Genomic DNA, 6,395 nt, shown 5'->3' with positions numbered 1-6,395 from the left:
ACTTCATCGGTAAGAACCACGTAACAACTTCCCGAACAAAGTCTTTTCAGGTCATGTACTGACTTAAACTCCCTGAACATTAGGGCATAGTCGCCTGCTCCGAAAGCTAAGAGTTCTGGATCTGCAGAAGCTGGATTGCTAAGAGTTTGTGACAATGGGACTTTCTTCGCTGCACACGGGTGAAGACTTATAGTTGTTCGCCAGGGTTAAAGATACTGGTAGATGAAGCTTTACGCGTTTTACCTTTCAACGTCATACTGTGCCCTTATGGCTTAAAGGGGGGCAATGGGACTACTCTCGTCTTAAAGCTAGTTCGAACTCACTGGCGAAGAAAATATACCAGCTTTTTTTCCCAAAAGGAATTGTAAAGATAAGGTTCCTAGAACACAAACGACCTAGCTCGACTACTTCGGAGGTCTCACAACATGTACACATAGAGTCGTCTGGACATTCAGTCTCTCTGGATAAAGTAGGAATCTTGGGCACAGAACCGGACTTCTTTTCACGAGGGATTAAAGAGGCCATCTACACCAGGGCATTACAACCATCCCTCAACAGAGACGGGGGGCGCCACAGACTTTCTGCAACCCATGATCCACTGCTCACGTGTGTTATCTGCGTGTGTTATCTGCGTGTGTTATCTGCGTGACATCACGGAAGCGGTGGATTGCTCATTCCTAGACAAAGACTGGAGTTGTACAGTCAAAAATTTGGGTCCAATTGAGTCCAATTTCTCTATTTTTGACCGAACCCCAAGTCTGATGCAAGCTTAGTGGAACTGTTGTGAGTGTTAGGGCTTTTTGGCGTTATACATGTAGTGACATGGATGTGCAGAAAAAAATTTGCTGTATAAGGACTTAAAGTCTAGTACTTGGACAGCCACGACAGTGAAATCATGTGAGCAAGAAGAGTAAATCTTTTTGTGTCATCGGCAATGACGTACATGTCTGTTAGACATCCTGGAATGATGTTTACAGGAGCATTTGTGACATAAAGTTAAGGTTGTTAACAATCCTAATTCCAGACGTTATGTGCGAATTCACATTGAGTATAATTTGTTGTGTTGGAAATTGCAGTTTAAACTTGCTTCACAATGGTGAAGATAGATCCTCTCAGACTCTCACGACGGCAACGTCTACAGCCCACTTTCCAACGTACTCAGACACACTTACTAACTCCCACGTCTAGAGCTATTGGCGCAGATCGTGGCCTCCATTTGTCTCGGTCAGTAGGTAACGGTCTGATGCCATTAGTCCAGCGTCTTCAGTAGAGTTGCTCGTCTTTCTTCACGGTCTGGAACCAGTCCAACCTAGTTCTTGCGACTTCTTTCTCAGCTCAAGTTGAAAACTTTGTTGGCAGGTCTGCGTGGTAAAAAGCTCATATGGCCCACAGCCGTCTCTTGTAAATTAAGTTAAATGTTCCCCTGGTAATGGCTTCACCCACACTTCATGGTTCTGCAAACGAATTCACATAACTTTTTCCTTTCCTGCATAAATCAGTGTTTGAAACAAAATTCCAGGAAATAGCAGACTTTCGTTGTATTGACATTTCTTAAAAATACATTCAACAAAACTGACAAAACATGACGCAAACCACAAAACTGAAACATATATAGTTAAGAAATAGTTCTATATGGCCTAAGGGTACACGTAGGTCTTTATATATGTTTTCCATGTTGTACTTTGACGAGGAATAATGGGCTTATCTCCATATAAAGGTGAATGCAGCAATCAAGTAGACTTTAACGCAAAGCCATAAAGCAGAATAGGAGCTCTTGTCACAAATACACTCGTAAAAAACAGATCCACGTGTTAGTCTATACCCATATACGTGTACTTATTACTAGGTGAACCTGGACTTATAGCCTACTCTGCCCCGGCTAGACAACGGTAATTGATAAATGATGATGGTGAACTAAGTAATCTCCATGTCTACCAGACATTGCTAATTATAAGGGGATTACTGTAGTCTATTTGCCATGCCGGCAGTCAGTTTAAACCCATCTGTCCCGATTCGAAGCTATTCCAATGATTCAACTCCAGTGGTTCAATTTCCTTTTAGCAGTAGGCATGTCTTAACCGTCTGACGCCACTTGATCCTTCTGCTTTGCGTTTAAATCTAGGTGCTGGTTTACAGGTTTTGACCGGTCAAGTTTCGTATGCATACCTCAGCAACAATCTTTCATGAAAAAAAGCTTTTATGAGTATGCTTGACATTGACCATTGCTTCACACATCCTTTCAATTTGAAACAAGAATTCGGACACCCCAGACCTCCATGAAATGTTTAGATCGTATCTTTATAGTGCAAGAGAAACAGCCCCAGCTGTCAGCTGTCAAGGAGGTCATGTATCGAAAAAAGGACTACCAGATGTAGACGAAATTAATGGCTTTGGGGAAGATTGAACCCAACCAGATCCATTACAACCTGACCTATGGACCACACGGACAAACACGCACACACACACACACACAGACATACCAAAAACTATTACTTCCATTTTCATGGAGGTACTTACTACAAGAACATGCAAAAAAAACCTGAATGTCTACCCTTCACCGGCGTACCACAAGAATATTCTAGACAAAGTACTGAAAAACATTTTAAGACAAGTTCACCGAGTTAGAAACCTGTAGACAGACGTCCTGATGTAGCGGTCTTGCTTACCGCTATCTCGCAAAAGTTTTAACCTCGAAGGTCAAGAAAGCATTCAGCAGATTCTAACGCACAGGCAAAGAAACAGGACAGACGCTTCCATCTCTGGTAAATATAGATCCTCTCAGACATTCATGGAGAAAGGGTTTATGACCGACTAACACACTTCCTTGGACGCTCTAACGCCTGGGTCTGGCGAGGCATGCAAATGAGGCGACAAAAAGGTCTCAACCTGTCTAGGGAAGTACAGTAGCTAGTCTGATGACACAATACTCTAAAACCTTCCCTTTGGGCTTGTATATAGTACTTCTGCCATTGCCGTCTGGCGCCACTGGATTCTATGTCGTCCTACGTTACAAAAGAAGGTCACGTCTAGATGGGGTTAGTGACATAACATGTAGCTAGCTGAGCGCCTTTTGCTTTACTCATCATTTTATGTTTTTCATAAACTTGTAAAATATCAGTAAGGTATGAAATTGGGTTGATTGACCGCGAAGTTCCCTTTGGAAATCTAGCCCCCGAAGTTGACATACTGGATGCCTTTAGGAACAAGAAAAAGCCATCCGTCATGGTTTAAGAGGTAGACGTTTTTACCAAATGGCAGAACCCATATGTATAGACATAGCACAAAAGGTTACCCTTCCACTGTCTGGCCTATTTCGCATGAGCGTGTACGCCTCGCTATGTTTAATGACATGGCACAGCCAACAGAACGTCTTTTGCTTTACTCACCATTTTATGATTTTCTTTAACTTGTAAATATCAGTAAGGTATGGAATTGGGTTGATTGAACTTGGTTGAATGACCGCGAAATTCCCTCTGGGAAATCTACCTTTTTAAACCTTGAAGTATATATAGCAATCCGTCATGGTTTAAAAGTGTATATTTCAATCAAATGGCAGAACCCATATGTATAGACACAGAACTCTTCCACTGTCTGACCTATTTCGCATGAGCATGTATACCTCGTTATGTATAACAGCGACCTTTAGACATACATTGTAGCAGAATGGCATTAATCCATCAAATATGTCAGACAGCGACAGCAAAGGAGGGATTACACATGTTAGCTAAAGCTCCAAAGGCACATGAAAAACATATTTTTGTGTCATCCGGTTCTGAGTCCAAGATTCTTACTTTGTCCAGTAAGAATCTTGGACTCATGATCAGAACCGGACTTTTTTTGCACGAGGGATTAAAGAGGCCATCTACATCAGAGTATTACAACCATCCCTTAGTAGAAATGGGGGCGCCACAGACTTTCTGCAACCTATGATCCACTGCTCACGGAGTCACGCGTGTTATCTGCGTAACGTCACGGAAGCGGTGGATTGCTCATTCCTTGACAAAGACTGGAGTTGTACAGTCGAAAATTTGGGTCCAATTTTTTTTAATTCCAACATGTAATCACCAGACGTGGTGACGACACACTCAATTTTTTTCAACTTATATTAATGCCGCCACCAACACAGGGGACAAATACATGACAGGACAATACTCATTTACACCTGAGCTAAGTGAGGAAAGCCGTGTAAAGTGCCTTTCCCAAGGGCACAAGATCGGTGGCATGTCAGGACTCGAACCCGGGACTCTAAGTTCCGAGTCGCGCACTCTGCCGCTACGCCACACGACCCCACGACTCCAATTGAGTCCAATTTCTTGTGTTGGATGTTACAGTTTAAACTTGCTTCATAATCCTGGAATTATGTTTACAGGACCATTTGTAACATACAGATCAGGTTGTTATGATGAATAAACCTAATTCTAGAAGTTATGAGCGTATTTGCACGACTTATGGTTTTGTGCGTACGTGTATGATGACTTGAACCACGATTGATGATCGATAATATATTATTCTTCTATTTTTGAGTGTGCCCAAAGTCTGACGCAAGCATAGTTAACACTTGAAACTGTTGTGAGTGTAAGGATTTTTTGGCGTTATAGTGACATGGATGTACAGGGAAACTTGTAAATCTTCTTGTGTCATTGGCAATGACGTGCATGTCTGTTAGACATCCCGGAATGATAACTACAGGGGCATTTGCGACATACAGATCAGGTTGTCATGATGAAAGAACCTAATTCCAGAAGTTATGTGCAAATTTGCACGGCTTATAGTTTTGTCTGTGCATGACTAGAACCACGATTGCTGATGGTTATTCTTCTATTTTTGACCGTGCCCCAAGTCTGATGCAAGCTTAGTGAAATTGTTGTGAATGTAAGGATTTGTGGGCGTTATAGTGACATGGATGTACAGGAAAACTTGTAAATCTTCCTTGTGTCATCGGCAATGACGTGCATGTCTGATAGACATCCTGGAATGATGCCTACAGGGGCATTTGTGACATACAGATCAGGTTGTCATGATGAAAGAACCTAATTCCAGAAGTTATGTGCAAATTTGCACGGCTTATAGTTTTGTCTGTGCATGACTAGAACCACGATTGTTGATGGTTATTCTTCTATTTTTGAGTGTGCCCCAAGGCTGATGCAAGCTTAGTGAAACTGTTGTGAGTGTTAGGGATTTTTGGCGTTATAGTGACATGGATGTGCAGAGAAACTTAGAAAACAGAGAAACAGAGAAATTAAAGTCTAGTATTTGGACAGTCACGATACAATCATGTGAGCAAGAAGAGTAAATCTCCTTGTATCATTGGCAATGACGTCGTACATTTCTGTTAGACATCCTGGAATGAACATTTGTGACAAAGTTTAGGTTGTTATGATGAATAAACCTAATTCCAGGTTATAATTATGTGCTTGTGGTTGTGTGTGTATGACGTGAACCACAACAGACATCGGGACCTTCTATTACAGATCCGTATTAATGTATTTCAGGAACGTAAGGGTCTTCAGAGTAAGAACGGCTAAACTGTATAAGATTGATGCAATCTGGGCCCATTAAAAGTTTGCTGAGATACCATCATTATCCTTTACATGTTATTCGGATGATCAGTGTTCATAATGACTGTCTGGTGCGCTGCACAAATATGGGTTTAGAGGTTCTTAAGATAATGATGCGAAAGGTAGTAATCTTCTGAATACAATGTAAGGGTCATAGGCGTCTTGAGTAACAGGAACTTCTAACCTGTAGCTTGGAGATAATCTGGCGATTAAAAGATTGCTAATGTTCCTACCATCCCACACATTTTATTCGGATAATCAGTGTAGACAGTCACGGATTAACCGTCTGGGTCATTAATTTGGGTCTTAAGACGTTCCTAAGGTCATGATGGGAAAGGTGGTAATCTTCCGGACAGTACTTGAGGGTCGTAAGGGTCTTTAAAAGCAAGACCTGCTAATCTGTAAGATTGAGACAATCTGGCAAAGTGAGCGTATTGAAAGGTTGGTGATGTCATTACCAATTCTACACATTAAATGATTTTACTGGAATGATCAATGTAGATAATATGATTAACCGTCCGGGGGTTTGACACAGATTTGGGGTCGTAGAGGTTCTTGAACTCGTAATGAGAAATGTAGCAATCCTTCCAGACAAAACTTGACTTCTATATTCAAACTGTATGGCTCGCTTATGACAAGATCAAAAGTGTGGTTAGTCTATTGTTCTTCTTCTTTTAAGCGTGCCCCACCTTACGTATAAAACTAGCTTTTCTGACTATTGGATACAAACGGAGTTCGATGAATTTGCAGAGCGTGGAAAGAAGCTGTTTCTATAGGAGGACTTAGAGTCTGATATTTCGACAGTCACGGCAGTGTAATCATGCCAGCTAGAAGAGA

Source organism: Branchiostoma belcheri, unplaced genomic scaffold (genome assembly GCF_001625305.1).
Source record: "Branchiostoma belcheri isolate BF01 breed outbred unplaced genomic scaffold, Haploidv18h27 scaffold18, whole genome shotgun sequence".
NCBI lineage: Eukaryota > Metazoa > Chordata > Leptocardii > Amphioxiformes > Branchiostomatidae > Branchiostoma > Branchiostoma belcheri.
The sequence above is the reverse complement of the archived record's forward strand: the minus strand, read 5'-3'. Positions refer to the sequence as shown.